Source organism: Macaca fascicularis, chromosome 1 (assembly GCF_037993035.2).
Source record: "Macaca fascicularis isolate 582-1 chromosome 1, T2T-MFA8v1.1".
In the NCBI taxonomy this organism is placed as follows: domain Eukaryota; kingdom Metazoa; phylum Chordata; class Mammalia; order Primates; family Cercopithecidae; genus Macaca; species Macaca fascicularis.
In genome coordinates this window covers 12,474,499-12,496,526 of record NC_088375.1, presented here as the reverse complement: position 1 = coordinate 12,496,526, position 22,028 = coordinate 12,474,499, and positions in this window count along the sequence as shown.

Here is a 22,028-nt window from a genome sequence, read left to right as displayed (position 1 = left end):
AATTCATTGAAAAATAACAAGTTATTACAGATGAACATAAATGTAACATACGATCCCCAAGGTTGTTGTCTGATCAAGCCAGCCCTGGCTTACCTGGCAACAGGAAGAGGAGGGACTATGGCCTCTTCTGAAGTGAGGCAATCATTCTGATGAAATAATGTGTGTAAAGATAATATTCAAGAGCAGGCCAGGTGCAGTGGTTCATGCCTGTAATCCTAGTGCTTTGAAAGGCCAAGGCAGGAGGATTACTTGAGGACCACAGTTTGAGACCAGCCTGGGCAACATAGTGGGACCTCCCGTCTCTATTAAAATTTGAAAAATTAGCTGGGTATAGTGGCGTGCACCTGTAGTCCCAGCTACTAGGGAGGCTGAGGCCGAAGGATTGCTTGAGTCCAGGCGTTCAAGGATGCAATGAACTATGATCTCACCACCGCACTCCAGCCTGGGTGATAGAGTGACACGCTGTCTCACAAAAACAAAACAAAACAAAACCCCCAAACCCAGAGGCATCCCATCCAGTCATCAGTCATTATTACTAAAGTTGCAAGTTCTGACCTTCAGTGTGTGTCTTGGGGTGCAGCAGGTGGCTGGTGATTCTTCATCCCCCACCCCCTTTCTTTTTTTTTTTTTTTTGAGACAGCGTCTCGCTCTGTCGCCAGGCTGGAGTGCAGTGGCGCGATCTCGACTCACTGCAAGCTCCACCTCCCGGGTTCACGCCATTCTCCTGCCTCAGCCTCCTGAGTAGCCAGGACTACAGGCGCCCGCCACCATGCCCGGCTAATTTTGTGTATTTTTAGTAGAGCCTGGGTTTCACCGTGTTAGCCAGGATGGTCTCCATCTCCTGAGCTTGTGATTTGCCCGCCTTGGGCTCCCAAAGTGCTGGGATTACAAGCGGGAGCCACTGTGCCCAGCCACCGCCCCACCTACCCCCTTTCACATCCCACTCACATTCCTCACACTGCACACTTCCCTGGTGCCTTATTTTTTCCTTATGATTACCCTTGTTTCACCAGTGTAAAGTACGTGTGTGTGAATGTGAAGGAGAAGGTGGGTATATGTGTGAGGGATGGGGTGGGCATCTGGCATGCACAGTGTGACTTTCCCCACACCCCATTCTCCTGGTGGTTAGAGACCTCCTTTAAGACCCAGGACAGAAACACTGCATGGGGAAGAGGGGGTGACAGATTGTATGGAATCTTTCTGAATCTTCCTTCAAACAACTTCTAATTACCTGGTCCTTTCCTTCATATATAATCTATGTAACAGCCAATCATGACCTTCCATTTATTTTCTAAAAACCTTAGTTCTGGCTTTTATTCCTAAACTTATCTGCATGGTGAGCAGCCAGGCTGGGCAGCCACACCTAGGATTCCCTTCCCAGACCAGGGGAATTTAGATAATGAAGTCACAAACACACTGTAATTAAGACCTCCTGCCCCCCACCCCCCACCCTCTCTCTTTCTTTGCTTCTCAGGAGCTTCTCTTGTACTGCAGCAGCATAGCCAAGGAGGGGCATAGGGGTCTACAGAGCCCGTCTAGGTACCCGGTCTCAAAGACCTTATTATTGCCAACTCCAGCGAGGCATCTGAGTGAAGAGAGCTGTGCTCCGCTGCCTCTACCCTGCTGTAGGAAGAGAAAAATTGGCCATACTAACTCCATTTTAAAATACACCTCTATCTGGCCGGGCGCAGTGGCTCACACCTGTAATTCCAGCACTTTGGGTGGTCGAGGCAGGCAGATCACCTGAGGTCAGGAGTTCGAGACCCACCTGGCCAACATGGTGAAACTCTGTCTCTACTAAAAATACAGAAATTAGCTGGGCATGGTGGTGCGCGCCTGTTTCACACCTACTTGGGAGGTTGAGGCAGGAGAATCGCTTGAACCCAGGAGGCAGAGGTTGCAGTGAGCTGAGACCGCACCACCGCACTCCAGCCTGGGCAACAAGAGCGAAACTCTGTCTAAAAATAATAATAATAAACCAAATAAAATATGCCTCCATCTGTAGGGGAGGTAAAGACACCTAAGGTGAAAAGGTAAACACCTTGTGTAAAATTTGGTGAAAAGCCCAGAAATTAACTCAAGTCCTGAAACGCGACCTGGGACGCTGCTCCCAGAACCATTGCTTCAGTGTTGCTTGCTCGGGAAGGGCCCTCCCCAGCAAACAACAGAGGATGTCCAAAGTAACAACTGCACTTAATAAAAGGAGCTTACACGAAGGAAGATTGAAGGTTGCTGCTGTCGTATGCTGGGGGATGCTCCGACTCTGACTGCAGGATCCAGGGCGTCCGTCTTCTGACTCCAGTGATGACTCTTCTGTGGTCTGGTGAGCTTTGGTTACATTTTGTCTTCTTTTTTGGGTTCTTTTATACCTACTTAAGGCGGATTTGCTGTGATATTTGCTTACACTAATAAAGTTTTAGTTTTCCCCTCCCCGCTACTACAGTGCTCGGCTTGTCCTTCCGACACCGTCTTGAAACACCTGCCTTCATTTAGTGGGCTGATCCCCTCAGCTCTCGCTCTTGCTTTCCTCTATATGCGTGCTGGGGAGAAGGCGGGTCAGGATTAGGGCACAGGAGTTAATGAAGCCGACTGACTTACATGGGAATCTAAGGTAGGATACCGGTCTTATCACCTCCGTGGCCCAACCCATAAAGCAATTGGTGATGAGGCCAGGCGTAGTAGCTCACGTCTGTAATCCCAGCGCTTTGGCAGGCCAACGCAGACAGATTGCCTGAACCCAGGAGTTCAAGACTAATCTGGGCAACATGGTAAAACCCCGCTTCTGCAAAAAATTAGCTGGGTGTGGTGACGCGCATCTGTAGTCCCAGCTACCCGGAAGGCTGAGGTGGGGGGAACCTCTGAGCCCTGGAGGTCAGGGATGCAGTGAACCATGATTGCACCACTGCACTCCAGCCTGGGGAACCAAGCGAGACCCCTGACTCAAAAAAAAAAAAAAAAAAAAAAAGAAAGAAAGAAAAGAAATTGGTAATGAGGGAGGATTGGTGGGAATCTACTGAATTTCAGGCCACTACAGAAGCAGCTTTCAATGTCCTTCAGTGCCCTCCCAAATTCAAGTCTGAGATTTAGCTGGACACCGGGTAGAACCGTGTTTTACATGTGACTTGGTATTGGTAAAAGGCAACATTATAGAGAGAGGAAAAAATCACTCGACAAAGAACGAATTAAAGGGTTTCTTTTAGGTTAATGTAAAAGAGACAGACTAAAAATGAATTTCCAAACCAAGAAAGTATTCTTTTATCTACAAGGACTACCATAAGTAATGGGAATCATGGAACTTGAATAATTAATTTATTTTTGTTAAAGAAAGCAATGCACAACAGAAAGACAAAGTGGGAGGAGAAGAAGGGAGGAGACAAGAAGAAGAAGAATAAGAGCAAAAAGAACAAGAACAAGAAGAAAAAGAGTCAGATGAAGCAAGAGCAACACCAGAAATGATGCATCCCATGTGCAGTAAAGTTATATTTGAAATGTAATTAGTAATATATGGTGATGTGTTATAAATATGCATTCACAATTAGTATGCAATAAATGTAATTTACTAGATTATTAGGCATCTTTGTTTAATTAGCAAGTAAATTATTATAGACATATAATTATATGTATTAAATTAGCAACAGTTTTCCTGTGTTTATGGAATCAGTAAAATGCAATTATGCAGAGATATCCTTTTAGTGTACTATTAGAATAGAATGAGCCAGTAAGCATGTTGAATATTTTCTCTTTCCAACCTGCTTTCCATTATTTGATTAAATGAAGTCATGTAAGCGAGCACTCTGCACTGTGCCAGCACATAGCATTTGCTCATAAATGATGCTCATTATTCCTGGAATTAATCAATCAATATATATTTCCTGAATGGCTCAACTACTATGTACAGTTCAGACTGGAGGAAAAAAAAAACAAATTTTTTTTTTTTTTTGAGACGGAGTCTCGCTCTGTTACCAGGCTGGAGTGCAGTCGCGCGATCTCAGCTCACTGCAACCTCTGCCTCCCGGGTTCAAGCAATTCTCCTGCCTCAGCCTCCCAAGTAGTTGAGACTACAGATGCGCACCACCACACCCAGCTAATTTTTGTATTTTTAGTAGAGACAGGGTTTCACCATGTTGGCTAGGATGGTCTCGATCTCTTGACCTCATGATCCACCCGCCTCGGCCTCCCAAAGTGCTAGGTTGTTTACAATCTACTTACTGCACTTAGAATTGATTCCTTCATCCTTTAGCATTTTGTATATATCTCTAGTGTAAGTTTTTATCTTTATTTTTTCTGTTTTGTTGTATGTGTATTTCCTCTTCTTGACTCTAAATTCCTTGAGGTCAAGCCTACAGCACCATTACCTGAGATTTGGACATAGAAATTATGTTCTTTGAGTGGAACATTTTGATTTACTGAGTCAAACTCTGTAAATGTCTAACGATATGCTGTTTTCACGCCAAATGTACCGTAACCTAGAAGAATATAATTACCAGATTACATGGTTTCCTCTGAAATTTATTTATAAGCCAAGGATGCACAAGTACAAGATTTTTATTTATAATTTTTGTTTGTTTGTTTTTTGCGGCCGGGCGCGGTGGCTCAAGCCTGTAATCCCAGCACTTTGGGAGGCCGAGGCGGGCGGATCACAAGGTCAGGAGATCGAGACCACAGTGAAACCCCGTCTCTACTAAAAATACAAAAAATTAGCCGGGCGCGGTGGCGGGCGCCTGTAGTCCCAGCTACTCAGGAGGCTGAGGCAGGAGAATGGCGGGAACCCGGGAGGCGGAGCTTGCAGTGAGCCGAGATCGCGCCACTGCACTCCAGCCTGGGCAACAGCGTGAGACTCCGTCTCAAAAAAAAAAAAAAATGCAATTATACAGCAACACCTCCGTGATGTATCCCTTCTTTCTGAATATCTTCTCTCCCCAACTAAATTTTAGCATTGTATGGAGGAAATGATGTTTCTGGCCATTTTGTATGTTCAGTCCGTAACACAGTCCCTGGATCTAAGTAGCACGTGATCAATAGGGAAGTCGTCCTCAACGTCACCATTAACAGCCTCCCTTTTCACTTACAGATGACGTATCCCAATTAGGACAATAAGTTCTCTGGTCACCCGATTAATAAATGACTGTGTCCTAGCTACTCAGGAGGCTAAGGCTGGAGGATCACCTGAGCTCAAAAGTTCAAGGTTACAGTGAGCCATGATCCCGCTGTGGAACTCCAGCCTGGGCCACAGAAGAAGACTCTGTCTCTAAAAAATAATAATACTGAATAAATAAATAAACGACTGTGGATAAGAATGATGGTAAAGAAGCATGCTTCATGCAGTGTTTTCTCCGCCTTCTTTTCTTTCACTCTCTTCCTTTCTTGATGCTACAGCCAGATTTTGGATGTTTGTTTTTGAAAACAAAACCATTCATTAGCCGTTCTTTCACATGGAAATATAGAATTGAAATTTTCATTTCAAGTACGGCCATATGTTAGGATGAAATAATCATCTCCTGAAAAGCTGTATGCAAAATATTGCTCTTCTGTTTTTGGCCTAGCTGATAGAGACAAGGGCAGAAGATGGCTGGTACAGAGATGACACGGTGGAATGGACTTGACATTCTCCAAGTAGCCTGGACTAACCCTCTGGGTCTGTAAGAGCAGCATAAAATCAGCAGGTGAGACATGAGATTACAATTTGGTTCCCTGGTATTTTAAAACATCATTATAATAAGCTACGTAGGAAGAAAGGTGTTATCAGATATCAATTATCATTACTGTCAAAGAGATTAAAAAATTAAATTTTTATTTAATCCCCAAGCAGCCAATGAAGACGTGACCCACCAAAGCAATGTGATTTCAGGGTTTAGATTCTTCTTTCAATTATTTTGAAAATAGCAGTTATCACCTTTATTTGAATCTGGCATGGACATCGTGGCCATAGGTAGAGTTTGTGAGAATTCTCATGGTGGCAGCGACACATGACATCTCGTCCTCTGGGTGCAGAGGCCTGACCTTGAGTTTGGCACCTTTGAGCATGAGCACCTTCGGGGAAGACACCGTGGCTGTCCTCTCACACAGAACACTTTTGTGACCAAAGGTGGTGGAGGGGGGTTCCCCCACACCAAGCAATTTTCCAATTCTCTGCACACATCAACTGGGTGCCCTACAATTCAGTTCTGTTCAGACACTAACCAGAGTTAGGAGGGATCCCATAGATTAAGAGTTCAGTCCCACAAGACTCCCTGACTCTCCACTTCAGATGCCAATCACCAGTCTCAAATCATGGCACACGTTTCTAACCTATTGGCTATAAATTAAGGGTTTCCATGATCCCTTCCTGGGTTTGATCACTTGCTAGCGTGCCTCACAGAACTCAGGAAAACAGTTTACTTAACTAAAGTACCAGTTTATTACAAAGGATACAGATCAGGTACAGCCAGACGAAAAAGATGCACAGGCAAGGTACAAGGTCCATGGCCTCTCCAGGTGTGCCAACCCCCCCGGCTCCTCCGTGTTCACCCACCCCATAGTTCAGGGATTTTCATAGAGGCTTCATCACATAGGCGTGATTGGGGCTGAAAGTTCAAATCTTCTAATCAATCATGGCTTGTCTTTCTGGTGACCAGCCCCCATCCAGGAACCCACCAAGAGTCACTTAATTAAAGCAAAAGATGCTTGTGTTACCTGGAACATTCCAAGGGATTAGGAGCTCTGTGTCATGAAACAGAGTCAAAGATCAAATATTAAAGCAAAAGATTCTCCTAGCACCCCTATTGCTCAGGAAATTAGAAGGGTTTTTGCAGCTGTGTGACAGGAACCAGGGAAAAAATATTAAAATATATATCCTTCCCTCCCTCCCATCCTCCCTCCCTCCCTCCCATCCTCTCTCCCTCCCTCCCATCCTCCCTCGCTCCCTCCCTTCCTCCCTCCCTCCCTTCCTCCCTCCCTCCTTTTCTCCCTCCCTCCTTTTCTCCCTCCCTCCCTGCCTTCCTGCCTTCCTGCCTTCCTTCTTTCCTGCCTTCCTGCCTTCCTTCTTTCCTGCCTTCCTGCCTTCCTTCTTTCCTGCCTTCCTGCCTTCCTTCTTTCCTGCCTTCCTGCCTTCCTTCTTTCCTGCCTTCCTTTTCTTTCTTCTTTTTGCTACTTGAGACAGGGTCTTGCTGTGTTGTCCGGGCTGGAGTGCAGAGATGTGATCATAGCTCACTGCAGCCTAGAACTCCTGGGCTCAAGTGATCCTTCCACCCCAGCCTCCCGAGTAGCTGGGACTACAGCTGCATGCCACCATGCTTGGCTATTTTTTCTATTTTTTATAGAGATGGCGTTTTGCCATGTTGCCCAGCTGGTCTTACATTTCTTGTTATAAATCACAATATCCCAGCGCCCTTAGTGTGAGACACGCAGTAAATTCTAAGTTGGAGGAGACAAAACATACAGGACAGGAATGTTCAAAAGTGATGCTTATGGCTGGATTTCCCCACCTAGAGGACAGACAACTTTGGTACAAGTGATGCTGCGTTAGGGTTCAGTATGCTTAGGGACGTTGCGGAAGGCAAAAAGTTTCAGAGATGAGTGGAGTGTTCAATTATCCCTGTGCTGTAGGATAAATGTCAACATCCTGGTGGAACCTAAGTAATACCTTGTTGGTTTGGATGCTAAATATCACCCCAAGTGCAGGCATACATATCAGCATATTTAAAATATATATTTTAACATATCCTATATTTTAATCCTCTTGTGATTTGACTGAATCTTGATTCTGCTTTCTATTTTTGGTCACCTTCTTCTGGAAAGTGTCTCATATGCACCACAAATATCAGGCAGGATCCACATTCTGAAGTGGTTTCTATGCTATGCTTTTACATAAACTCTGTAGCTCCGCGTGGTTAACTATAGGTGTTCTGCTCATAAATTCAAAGAAAAAAGATTGTTTCTTAATAGTCAGGAAATAATCATTTAATGGGTGGGGTTTACTCAAATCAAATTTTAACTATTTTTTCCATCATTTTCTTTATGCATTTGCAAACTTGAGTTGGCCTTAGACAAAATGAGTAAAAGTTTAGCAAATCAATAAAAACAAGAGGCCGGGCGTGGTGGCTCATGCCTGTAATCTCATCACTTTGGGAGGCTGAGGCAGGATGATTACTTGGGGCCAGGAGTTCAAGACCACCCTGGCCAACATAGTGAGACCCATCTCTTCAAAATGAGTAAATAATAAAAACAAGAAACTCGGCCGGGAACGGTGGCTCACGCCTGTAATCCCAGTACTTTGGGAGGCCCAGGCGTTGAATCACCTGAGATCAGGAGTTCAAGACCAGCCTGGCCAACATAGTGAAACCCTGTCTCTACTAAAAATACAAAAATGAGCCAGGTAGTGGTGGTGGATGCCAGTAATCCCAGCTACTTGGGAGGCTGAGGCAGGAGAATCACTTGAACCTGGGAGGTGGAGGTTGCAGAGAGCTGAGGTCGTGCCATTGCACTCCACCCTGGGCAACAAGAGTGAAACTCCGTCCAAAACACAAAAAACAAAACCCAAGAAACTCATGCTTTGACAGGTTTTCTGTTTGCTTTTTTGGTTTCTATTTATAGTTGTCATTTTGTATAGCATCTGTTAAATACAGTTATCCTTTTAGTCAAACTGTCTTGGTTTTCATGAGGGAATTGAATGCAAATGATGTGGCTGGAGCTGCTCCTTGGGAAAGTACAGTCTGTACGGGATGAATTCGATCCCCACGGGAAGCAGGTAGGATCCCACAACCATCCAGAGATGCAGTGATTAGCAGCAATTCTTCACTCTTTTGAGTCCTTACTCCACAGCCACACCACGGTAAACAGGCAGTCAGTATTAGTTCTTGACACTGATTTGTAGCTGCTACTCCCCAAGGAGGTAGTAGCCAATAGACAGATGTGCCTAACATCTCTCTCACCTTGGATCCAACGGGCAGGGTAAGTTGTGCTGGCACGACTCCAGGGAACACCACTCACTTCAGGGGCATCAGAAATGTATATGGAGGCTGGGGATGGTGGCTCATGCTAGTAATCCCAGCACTTTGGGAGGCCGAGGCAGGAGGATCTCTTGAGCCCAGGAGCTTGAGACCAGCCAGGGTGACATAGTGAGACTTCTTCTCTATTAAAAAAAAAAAAAAAAAAAAAAGCCAAGAACAAAAAGAAATTTATATGGAGATGATGACAATTTTCTGGTTTATGGCTTCAAAGTGTCCTGAGGAAGGGGATCTCCTTTGTAATTTGCACAAAGTCTCCTTTTATGCAAACAGTGAGGCTGGGGGGATATGACCCTTGAGAGGAAAGAGGGTTACATTTCTTGGTGTTTTTAGGGTGGTATTAGCTAACTAGTTCCCTCCATCTCCAGTCTGCTAACGTTGCATCATTCCACGCAATCCTTACAAGACTGGCATCCTAAACACTAGTGGAATCATGCCATCCTTATTAAGTACGTCCTTGTGAGCCCTAGCTACCATTTCCAGACCAAGAGAATCTTTCTTCATCAATACGATAAAATCTTAATTTTGGCAATGGCTCTTTCAATCTCTCATTCCTCATGTCCTCTTGGCAAAGCTTGTCTACCCCAGGGAAGCAAAAGAAATGGATTTTAGCTTTGTAATTCCCCATGCTGTTGACACTGACAACTACAGGGCTATATAAAACCCAAGTGCTATTATCAGCTCTGACCAAAAGGAAAACAAGTCCAAGAGGTGTGCCAGGGTAGGAATTCCCATCCTAAAAAAAGATATGGATGTCTTCATTTTGCTGGTGAGTAGCCTTAGCCTCGACTATGTGCAGTCAGCTTGGCCGTGTAGTTGGAACCTTGCTTGGGTGTGCTTTCAGGTTAGGCACCTAAAAGATCTCTCCTAATTTTTTTTTTTTTTTTTGATGGAGCCTTCCTTGGTTGCCCAGGCTGGAGTGCAGTGGTACGATCTTGGCACACTGCAACCTCTGCCTTTCGGGTTCAAGCAATTCTCCTGCCTTAGCCTCCCAAGTAGCTGGGATTACAGGTGCCTGCCACCACACCCAGGTGATTTTTGTATTTTCAGTAGAGACAGGGTTTCACCATGTTGACCAGGCTGGTCTCAAACTCATGACCTTCAGTGATCTGCCCGTCTCAGCCTCCAAAAGTACTGGGATTACGGGCGTAAGCCACCGTGCCCAGCCTCTCCTCTTAAGGGTAAGATTACGTAGCAGCCCAGTCTGAGAGACAGGCCAGGCAGACAATTCTGTGCACACTATGATTCAAACGGTGAAGTCCTCCATCCTCAAAAAATCATGTATATTTATACAACAAGATTGCGTTCTCCCTAGAGATATTCTTCTTTTGAAAAGCAGATGTTCCTGCTAGCCATCCTGGAGAGGCTCATGCCTGTGATCCCAGCACTTTGGGAAGCCAGGATGGGAGGATCGCTTGAGGGTAGGAGTTCAAGACCAGGCTGGGAAATGTAGCAAGATCCTGTCTCAACAAAAAAAAATTAATAATTAGCCAGGCATGGTGGTGCACACTTTACAGCCCTGCCTACTAGAGAGGCTGAGGCGGGAGGATCGGTTGAGCCCAGGAGTTCAAGGTTATAGTGAGCTCTGATTGCACCACTCACACTCCAGCCTGGGCAATGTCAGACACAAAATCAGCCGGCATCTTGGACTTCCCAGTCTCCACAACTGAGAGAAATACATTTCTGTTGTTTAAGCCATCCAGACTATGGTGATTTGTTAAAGCTGACTAAGACAGTATTTGCTATCAAGAAGGGGGGTGCTCCTGTAAGAATTCCTAGAAATGTGAAAGTGGCTTTGGAACTTTGAAAGAAGGCAAAAGATGGAGGAGAGGTTCTCAGAGAGGACAGATGAGACCAGACCTCACTCTGCCCTGTGTTGGCCTAGGGTTTGGCCACATGGGCACACCAGCCTCTTCTGGGTAGATCAGCAGGCTGGCAAGACGCCGGTAACCAAAACAACGATTTCTATGTAAATCTGTTTCTTTGGATGTAGAAGTAGCTTGAAGGTTTTTAGGAGTTTTTCAGGTGCCTTTCTAAAATGACCTTTGTGCATTTGAAAAACCAAAACCATGAATGGAATCCGCTACATAATTTAGAGGGCCCAGTGCAAAATGAAAATGTGGGGCATCCTGTTCAAACATTAAGAATTTCAGCTTGTTGGTAACAGCCGAGCACTAAATCAAGCACAGGACCCTTGAGGGTGAGGTCTGAGACTGTAGGACTACACAGGCTATGCACCCATGTAACAGCCATGAATAGGGTTTGTTCACTCTCTCTTTTGGCCAGAGTTTTTCTTTTCTTTTCTTTTCTTTTTTTTTTTTTTCTGAGTCAGGGTCTTGATATGTTGCCCAGACTGGAGTGCAGTGGTATGATCTCAGCTCACCTCAACCTCCACCTCCTGGGCTCAAGCCATCCTCCCACCTCAGCCTCCCAAGTAGCTAGGACTACACCTGTGCACCACCACACCAGGCTAATTTTTTTCCGTTTTTGTAGAGACTGGATTTCACCAGGTTGCCTAGGCTCTCTCGAACTCCTGAGCTCCACCTTGGCCTCCCAAGTGCTGGGATTATAGGCGTGAGCCAACACATCTGGCCATGGCAAGAGTTTTCTTACCTGCCATAAATTAGTGGTTCTTAGGCTGTGGTCCCCTGGAGAGGACCATCAGCACTGAGATGGTCTGAGAACTTGTTAGAAATGCCAAACCTTGAGCCCCAATCTGTGTTTTAACGAGATCACCTCCAGGTGATTCTGTCTCATGCCCAAGTTTGAGAGCCACTAACACAGGCGATGACTAGAATGATAGATTTTGGAATAGAAGCGATCTTTGCGATCATGTGGGCTACCCACATGAGGATTTCCTTATTATGAGGAAATTAGGGCAGGGTGAGGCAGAGTGAGGTCTACGATTTATGTTTGGTTCCCTATTCCTCCACTGAATAGATAGCGTCAAATGATCTATTTCACTAGTTAATTACTCATAGTCAGCTTTCCGGTGAAGACAGCTCATATCCCAATTTTAAAGATGAGGAAATCAAAATGCCATAAGTGTTCAATGACTCGACAAGTGGAGCTGAGGTTAAAACCCAGAGCTCCTAAATCCCCTGTCTGTGGCCCTCTCCCCAGCCTGCAGGTAATATGATACAGCCAGCAGGTGGGCTAAGCCACTTTCCACTCTGCAATAGCATCAGAACCCAAGAGGAACCAGCACAGCCCGATCAACCCAGGAAAAGTGCAGTTCAAAGTGCCTCCACCATGTGGTACAATGACAAGGACTTCAGGGGTGTTCTGTTGCTTTTGAGAAGTTAGTATTCATCAGACACACTGTATGGACACGTGGATCTCAGCACCCCCACAGACTGACGTCATGGAGTTTACTATTCTAAGTCTAAGCAGGGCCAGCATGAGGGTGGCATGTAGCCCAACCCTCTGCACTCGCAGGTTCTTTGGGAGGCCTGTAATTCACTATTCTGTATTCTCAGGTCTGCCCCTTGCATTCCTGCCATTAAGTCACTTTGAAAGCCTTGGCCCCGGCTTATCATTTTTTCCATTCTTAGGCCAAGGCTATTTGTAGTTTCTCCACCTGTCACCCTATGTGTTAGGCTGCAAAGGCCGAGTGCAGTTTCATTAATAGCATAATACAAGCTCAAGCTTATTTAGAACACTGTGCTTTCTTTGAATGTTCCATTTTCGAGTCCCTTTATGAGTCTTCACAGCTTTTTAGCTGTGAGATTTCACTTGGGTTGGGTAATACATATTGAGTTAGCTATTCAGTGAATGAGTTCCTTTTCAGGCCTGAGTTATTGCCATTCGTAAAGAAGGAATTTTTAATAACTTACTAATTTCATAACATGCTCATGATTAAAGAAGTTTCTGCATGTGTCCAAGCAATACAGATGTTATAAATGAACTGCTATAGAAGAAATGCCTATGGAAAAGAAACAGGAAAACATAGTGGGATAGAAAACAAGATGATTGGCCGGGTGCAGTGGCTCACGCTCTAATCCCAGCACTTTGGGAGGCCGAGGCAGGTGGATCACCTGAGGTCAGGAGTTCAAGACCAGCCTGGCCAACATGGTGAAACTCCATTTTTACTAAAAATACAAAATTTAACTAGGCATGGTGGTACGTGCCTGTAATCCCAGCTACTTGGGAGGCTGAGGCAGGAGAATCCCTTGAACCTGGGAGGCGGAGGTCACAGTGAACCAAGATTGCGCCACTGCACTCCAGCCTGGGCAGCAGAGCGAGACTCCATCTCAAAAAAAAAAAAAAAAGAAAGAAAGAAAGAAAAGAAAAGAAGAGGATAGCCTAATTTTCAGAGTGCAATTTATAGTGCAAAATAGGAAATATCACAATGCTGTGATCTTTTAATTCGATAGTTAAATTGGGGAATTATGGAGAGTATTAGCCAAAAAAGAAAAGGAAATGTATCATAGGCCTAATGTAAAACCCAAAACTATATAACTCGTAGATGATAACATGGAAAAAAAGCTAGGTGACCTTGGGATTCGTGTTCACTTCCTAAATACAACACCAAAAGTACAATCCATGAAAGAAAAAAATAATTTTGGACCTCATTAAAATTTAAAACGTTTGTTCTTCAAAAGACACTGTTAAGAGAATGAAAAGATGAACCCATAGACTCGAAGAGAATATTTGCAAAATGTATATCTCATAAAGGATTGGCATCCAAAATATACAAAGAATTCTTCAACAGTGAGAAAACAACTCAATTAAAAAATGAGCAAAAGAGCTGAACAGACACCTCAAGAAAGAAGATAATTGGTAGTAAATATGCATATGAAAAGAGGCTCATTATATGTAATTCAAGATTGAACACTTAAAAAACGAGATATCACTACACTACCCAGTTACTAGAGTGGCTAAAATCTAAGACACTGACAGCACCGAATGCTGGTGAGGATGAGGAGCAACAGGAACTTTTGTTTATTGCTGGTGGGAATGCAAAATGGTCCAGCCACTTTGGAAGACAGTTTGGCAGTTTTTAAAAAACTACACATCATCTTCCACATGATTCAGCAATAGTGATCCTTGGTATTTACCCAAACGAGCTTAAAACTTATGTACTTACAAAAACCGGTCCATGAATGTTTATAACAACTTTATTCATCGTTGCCAAAACTTGGGGTCAATTAAGATGCCACTTACTGAAGTAAGTGAATGAATAAACAAATTGTGGTACATCTGGAAAATGAAATACATTATTATTTATCACAAAAAAGGAAGGAACGAGTTATCAAGCCATGAAAAGACATGTCGGAAACCGGAATGTATATTACTAAGTGAAAGAAGCTAATCTGAAAAGGCTGCATACTATGTAATCCTGATTATACAAGTTTCTAGAAAAGGTAAAACCATGGAGACAGTAAAAAGATCCATGGTTGCCAGGGGGTTGTGGGAAGGGAGAAACGATAGGGAGTGCACAGGGAATTTTAGAACATTGAAACTATTCAGTATGATACTGTAATGGTGAATACATGTCACTATGCATTTTCCAAAACCAGCTGGGTGCAGGGGCTCACGCTTGTAATCCTAGCACTTTGGGAGGCCGAGGCGTGTGGATCGCTTGAGGTCAGGAGTTTGAGACCAGCCTGGCCAATATGGTGAAACATCGTCTCTACTAAAAATATAAAAATTAGCCCAGCGTGGTAGCATGTACCTGTAATCCCAACTGCTCCAGAGGCTGAGGCAGGAGAATTGCTTGAATCTGGGAGGTGGAGGTTGCAGTGAGCTGAGACTGTGCCGTTGCACTCCAGCCTGGGGGACAGAGTGAGACTCTGTCTCCAAAAAAAAAAAAAGAAACCATACAACATGAAGAGTGAACTCTAATGTAAATTATGGACTTCAGTTAGCAATAATATGTCAAGAATGGCTCATCAATTGTAATAAATGTCCTTCTTGGGTAAGGGATGTTGATAATAGAGGAAACTGTTGGGGAGGACATAGGTGAGAGTGTGTATAGGAGCTCTCTGTACTTTCTGTTCAATTTTTCTGTAAATCTAAAATTGCTCAAAAATAAGCATGAAATTTAGAATTATGTAAAATTATACTTCTTTTTTGAGACAGAGTCTTGTTCTGTCACTCAGGCTGGAGTGCAGTGGCACAATGTCGGCTCACTGCAACCTCCGCCTCCGAGTTTCAAGCGATTCTCTTGCCTCAGCCTCCTGAGTAGCTGGAATTAACAGGCACACGCCACCACACTCTGCTAATTTTGTGTGTGTGTGTGTGTGTGTGTGTGTTTTTAGTAGAGACGGGATTTCACCATGTTGGCCAGGTTGGTCTCAAACTCCTGATCTCAGGTGATCCACCTGCCTCGACTTCCCAAAATGCTAGGATTATAGGCATGAGTCACTACCACGGTCTAAAATCGTACTATCAAAATTTTTACATACAATATATTTATGTGTGTGCATTTCTCTAAGTTATCCAAAAATAACCGTAGGATACTTTGAAGGGGCCCAAGACCCTGCTATTATGCACACGAGGCCTACTGAGCCAGTCAATGTTAGGTTAAGAATGAAATCCTGTTTAATGGGTGCGGACTTTCAGTTTGGGAAAATGAAAACTTCCAGAGACGGATAGTGACAATGGTTATACAACAATATAAATGTACTTAATGCCACAGAACTGTGCACACCTAAAAATGGTTAAAATGATCAACTTTATGTTAAGTGTATTTTGCCACAGCAATTTTTTTTAAAAAGGGCCCGGCACAGTGGCTCATGCCTGCAATCCCAGCACTTTGGGAGGCTAAGGCAGGAGGATAGTTTGAGCCCAAAAGTTCCAGATTAGTTTGAGCAACATGGTGAAACCCTGTATCTACAAAAAGTACAAACATTAGCTGGGCATGGTGGTGCACGCCTGTAGTTGCAGCTACTTGGGAGGCTGAGGTGGGAGGATTGCTTGAGCCTGGGAGGTTGAGGCTGATCATGCCACTGCACTCCAGCCTGGGCAACAGAGCAAGACCCTGTCTCAAAGAATAAATAAGTGAAATGAATGAAATCCTGCAGAAATGCTAACTGCTAATCATCTAGTGCTACCACAGTGTTCTTTTCAAATAAAAGTAATAAAGCAGGGGTCTGGAGAAGAAAAACTGGATTAATATTTCTGGGACTTTCCCATCTGTAAAAATGATCTCCAAGCTCGAAGATATTAAGCTTCCATAATTCTGTGACTTGATTTCACAGGGATATTTGCAAAATGGAGAGGTTGGATGGCTCATGGAGCAAAAAATGAAAGGAAAGGTTTCAGTTTCCATTCTGTCGTTTCAAATCAGTCTCAGCTATATTTCTGCATGGTCCTACCATCTGGGAAGAGGCTTCTAGGAAACCAGGCACAATTGCGAAGGGGTGAGTTTGCCTCTCTTGCCATTTGTGGTATTTTCCATGCTTCCTGAGCAGGCAGAACTTCTCAGCTCCTCATACCTCCCCACCCTTTTTCTCTGGTACCCTCAGCAGATGCCCTTTCCTCCCTGGTGGCTCTAAAAGCCATCAAACATGAGCGTCTCATCTACCTGAGACCAAACTCCCAAGCCTCCTTGCACACATCTCCATCTTCCTTCCTCCCTCAGTGAGTCCCTGTCTGTCCCTTTCTCGTGCTCTCTAATCCCATTCCTTTCTTCCTTTCACAGAGACCTTGATACGTATCTCCCATTTCTCCCTCGGATCATTACTTCCTCCCTCTTTTCTGGATTCTTTCCCTCAACATTCACATTTGCTCTAATATGCTCCAATTTTCTGTTTTCCTCATTTCTTTCTTGTCTTTTTATAGATGAAGGAAGTGTTTTTTTCCTCAATCCAATTTTTTCCCCACTTCTACTTTGAAAGCTATACATTCTATTTCTATTCTTTTGGTAGTTAACGTGGGAATTTTAACATGACATGTAAGGTATCAACTTCTAAAGTCATAGACATCTTTATCCTCCTCCAGGACAATACAAGGACCTTAAGGCCACTGCAACACTGAGCACCTGTTCCTGACTTATGCTATTATTGTCATGGATTTTCAGATTGTTCATTGATGGTACTTTTTTTTTTTTTTTTTTTTTGAGACACAGTCTTACTCTGCCGCCCAGGTTGGAATGCAGTGGCATGATCATAGCCCATTGCAGCTTTGAACTTCTAGGCTCAAGTGATCCTCTTCGCTCAGCCTCCTAAGTACCTAGGACTACAGGTACACGCCACCAAACCTGGCTGATTTTTAAAAATTTTTGTACAGATGGGGCCTCACTATGTTACACAGGCTAGTCTTGAACTCCTGGCCTCAAGCAGTCCTCCCTTCTTGGTCTCCCAGTTTCAGGACTGCAGGTATGAGCCGCCATACCTGGCCTAGATTTCTGTACATCAATCTTGCATCTTGAAACTTTATAAAAGTCATTTATTAGTTTTAGCTGCTTTTTTGTTGGTTCCATCAGATTCTCTACACAATCAAGTCATTTTTATACAAAGACACTTTTACCTCTTCCTTTCCAATGTGGATGACTTTTTACTTATTTTTCTTACCTTTTTACGCTGGGTACATCCTCCAGTACAATGCTGAATAGAACCGATAACCATGAAATCCTTGTCTTTTTCCTGATCGTAGTTAACAGAAGGATTCAATGTGTCACCATTGAGTATGATGTTTTCTGTTTTATTCTCTAGCAGGTTGAAGAAGTTCCTCTATATTCCTAGCTCACAAAGACTTTTTTTTTTAAAAATAAGGAATGGATTTTGGATTGTCTTTTTTACAACTATCGAGATAAATATATTGTTCTCTTCTTCTTCTTTTTTTTGTTTTTGAGATGGAGTCTTACTGTCGTCACCTAGGCTGGAGTGTAGTGGCACGATCTCGGTTCACTGCAACCTCTGCCTCCTGGATTCAAGCGATTCTCTTGCCTTAGCCTCCTGAGCAACTGGGATTATAGGCACCCGCGACGGCGCTTGGCTAATTTTTGTATTTTTAGTAGAGAGAAGGTTTCACCATATTGGCCAGGCTGGTCTCGAACTCCCGACCTTAAGTGATCTGCCCGCCTCGGCCTCCCAAAGTGTTGGGATTACAGGCGTGAGCCACCACGCCTGGCCTATGGTTGTTCTTTATTAGCTTTTTGATATGGTGAATTATGTGATTGTTTTAGAACATCAAGTCAGCCTTGTATACTTGAATAAACCCCACTTGGTCATGATGTATTCTTCTTTTTATATATTACTGTATTTGATTTACATAATTTATTTTAGAATATTTTGCATCTAAGTTCATAAAAGATAATTTCTTATAGTTTTTGTTCTTGTAATGACTTTGTCTGATGTTGGTATGAGTTATGCTGGCCCTACTAGATGAATTAAGAAGCACTCTTTCTTCTACAACTTCTGGAAGATTATGTAGAAATGATGTCAGACGGGCATGGTGGCTCACGCCCGTAATCCCAAAACTTTGGGAGGCCAAGGCAGTGGATAACCTGAGGTTGGGAGTTTGAGCAGCCTGACCAACATGGAGAAACCCTATCTCTACTAAAAATATAAAATTATCTGGATGTAGTGGCACATGCCTGTAATCCCAGCTACTTGGGAGGCTGAGGCAGGAAAATCGCTTGAACCCGGGAAACAGAGGTTGCAGTGAGCTGAGATCACGCCATTGCACTCCAGCCTAGGCAACAAGAGCGAAACGCTGTCTCAAAAAAAAAAAGAAAAAGAAAAAGAAAATGATGTCTCTGGTATAATTAATCAGTTAAGCCATCTGAGTCTAGAGTTTTCTTTGTGGTAAGGTTTTAAACTGCACTTTCAATTTCCTCAATCAGGCTATTTAGAGTGTCTGTTCTTGAGTAAAATTCAGTAATTTATGACTTTCAAGGAATTTGCCCATTTTATCTAAGTCGTTCAAATTTTTTGACATACAGTTTTTTAAACATATTCCTTGATTATAATTCTAATATTCATAGAATCTCGCATTTGAAACTCAGGAAAGCAGTGCAAAAATGTTGATACTCAGGCTACTGCTATTGGTGTGAGTAATAAAATCCTTTGCCTCTGACCCAGGAGTCTCATGTCTTTTACCAGCATCCATGAAACTGGAGCGGTGTAGATTATTAACTTGCAAGTGGGGTAAAAATCTTATGTACTTTAGTTCTTGATATACTTTACTTTGAACTTTTTTTTAACTTTGTATATAAAGTGTATTTGCATAGGCAGCATACAGTTGGGTCTTACTTCTTTGTCCAGTCTGATAATCTGTTTTGTAAATGGGGAGTTTAGACCATTTATATCTAATGTGATTATTAACACGGTTAGGTTTAAGTCAATCATCTTCCAAATGTTCCCTCTTTGTTTCATCTATTCTTTTTCCCATTTTTTTCTGCCTTCTTTTGGATCATTTGAATATTTTTAATGATTTTACCTCCTTTGTTGGTGTTTTAGCTCTAACTCCTTGATTTGTTATCTTAATAATTGTTTTAGGGCTAGTAATATATATCTTTAACTTATCAGAGGTCTATGTTGAAATTGTCTTTTATTACTTCACATGCCATATACAAGCCTTACAATAATATACTTTAATTTCTCTTTTTCTGAATTCTATGCTAGTGCTGCCATTCATGTTACTTTTATACGTTATAAATCTCATACTACATTGTTATTAATTTTCTAAACTGTTCATCCATTTTAAGAGATATCAACAATACATTTTAAGAGATATCAACAATAAAAAAAATTATGTTCACCCATGTTATTACTATTTCTAACACTCTTCTTTCTTTTGGAGAGATCCCTATTTCGATGGCATATCATCTTCCTTCAACTCGAAGGACGTTAACATTTCTTTCTAGTGATGAGTTCTTTCAGCTTTTGTATGTCTGAAAAAGTATTTACCTTATTTTGAAAGACACTTTCACTCAGTATATGATTCCCAGTTTGCAATGTTCTTTTAGTACTTTAAGATGTTATTTCACTGCCTTTTGGCTTGTACTGTTTCTGATGAGAACTCTGTTATAATTCTTATCTGTTCATAACCTGCCTTTCTTCTCTGTGTATGACACATATTTTTTCCCCTGGCTACCTTGAGTAGCTTTGAGACCCTGTCTCACTTTGCCACCCAGGCTGGAGTGCAATGGCACGATCTCAGCTCACTGCAATCTCTGCCTCGCAAGCTCAAGTGATTCTCCTGCCTCAACCTCCCAAGTAGCTGGGATTACAGATGTGAGTCACCGCGCCCCACCCCTCAGCTGATTTTTGTGTTTTTAGTAGAGACGGGGTTTCACCATGTTGGCCAGGCTGGCCTTGAACTCCTGACCTCAAGTGATCTACCTGCCTCGGCCTCCCAAAGTGCTGGTGTTACAGGTGTGAGCCACCATGCCCGGCACGCCTTGGCTATTTTTAAGGTTTTTTTTCTTTGTCCCAAATTTTGAGCAATTTGATGTTGTTTTCTTCTTGTTTCTTCTGCTTCATCTTCACAGAATATATTCACTCTATGGGTCTTCAAAAAATTTGGGGAAATTTTGGCCACTATTTCTTCAAATTTTTTTCTGTGCTTTCCTCTAACTCTTTTTTCTCAGAGATTCCAGTTACTTGGGTTATTAGGCTGCTTACCATTCCACCATTCACCAATGTTCTGTTTTTGTTTTTTAATTCTCTTTTCTCTCTTTTAAAAATTTGTAATAATTTCTCTTGCTAAGTATTCAAATTCACTAATCTTTCTGATGACTATTTAAAGCTAAACTGTTGGGCCGTGCACAGTGGCTCAAGCCTGTAATCCCAGCACTTTGGGAGGCCGAGACGGGTGGATCACAAGGTCGGGAGATCGAGACCATTCTGGCTAACACAGTGAAACCCTGTCTCTACTAAGAAATACAAAAAAAAAACACTAGCCGGGTGAGGTGGCGGGTGCCTGTAGTCCCAGCTACTCAGGAGGCTGAGGCAGGAGAATGGCGTGAACCCGGGCGGCGGAGCTTGCAGTGAGCCGAGATCGCGCCACTGCACTCCAGCCTGGGCGACACAGCGAGACTCTGTCTCAAAAAAAAAAAATAAATAAATAAAATAAATAAATAAATAAAATAAAAAATAAAGTTAAACTGTTGGCTTGAGATTTTTGGAAATATGATTTTAGACTGTAAGTCCAAACAAATGTGAGGGCCAGCTTACATTTACAAACTCTTAGAGGAGGATTTTTTTGCCTTCCACTCAGTATCATGATTTAAGATGGTGCCTCTTTCTTTCTTTCTTTCTTTCTTTCTTTCTTTCTTTCTTTCTTTCTTTCTTTCTTTCTTTCTTTCTTTCTTTTTCTTTCTTTCTTTCTTTCTTTCTTTTATTTCTGAGACAGAGCCTTGCTCCATCACCCAGGCTGGAGTGCAGTGGTGTGATCTCAGCTCACTGCAATCTCCGCCTCCCGGGTTCAAGCGATTCTCCTGCCTCAGCCTCCTGAGTAGCTGGGATTACAGGAACACGCCACCATGCCTGACACATTTTTGTATTTTTAGTAGAGACAGGGTTTCACCATATTGGCCAGGCTGGTCTCAAACTCCTGACCTCAGGTGATCCTCCCGCCTCGGTCTCCCAAAGTGCTGGGATTACAGGTGTGAGCCACCTCACCTGGCTGAGTCTTTTTATTTATTTATTTTATTGAACTTTTAAAAATCTCAGCTCCCACTAGAAAAGTTTTAACATTACTCAGGTGATAGAATGAATGAAGGAGGATGGAAGATACCTTCCCATTATTTCATAGACCTCACTATGCAGGCAATTACCTCTCTCTATAAACAAAATCCATCCTATCAACTTCTCAAAGGCATTTTGTTCTATTATCAGTAGAGTCAGGACTATTCCCTTTCTTAAAAGTTGCTTCTCAGCCGGGCGCGGTGGCTCACGCCTGTAATCCCAGCACTTTGGGTGGCCGAGGCGGGCGGATCACAAGGTCAAGAGATCGAGACCATCCTGGCTAACACGGTGAAACCCCATCTCTACTAAAAAAAATACAAAAAAATTTAGCCGGGCGTGGTGGCGGGCGCCTGTAGTCCCAGCTACTCCAGAGGCTGAGGCAGGAGAATGGTGTGAACCCGGG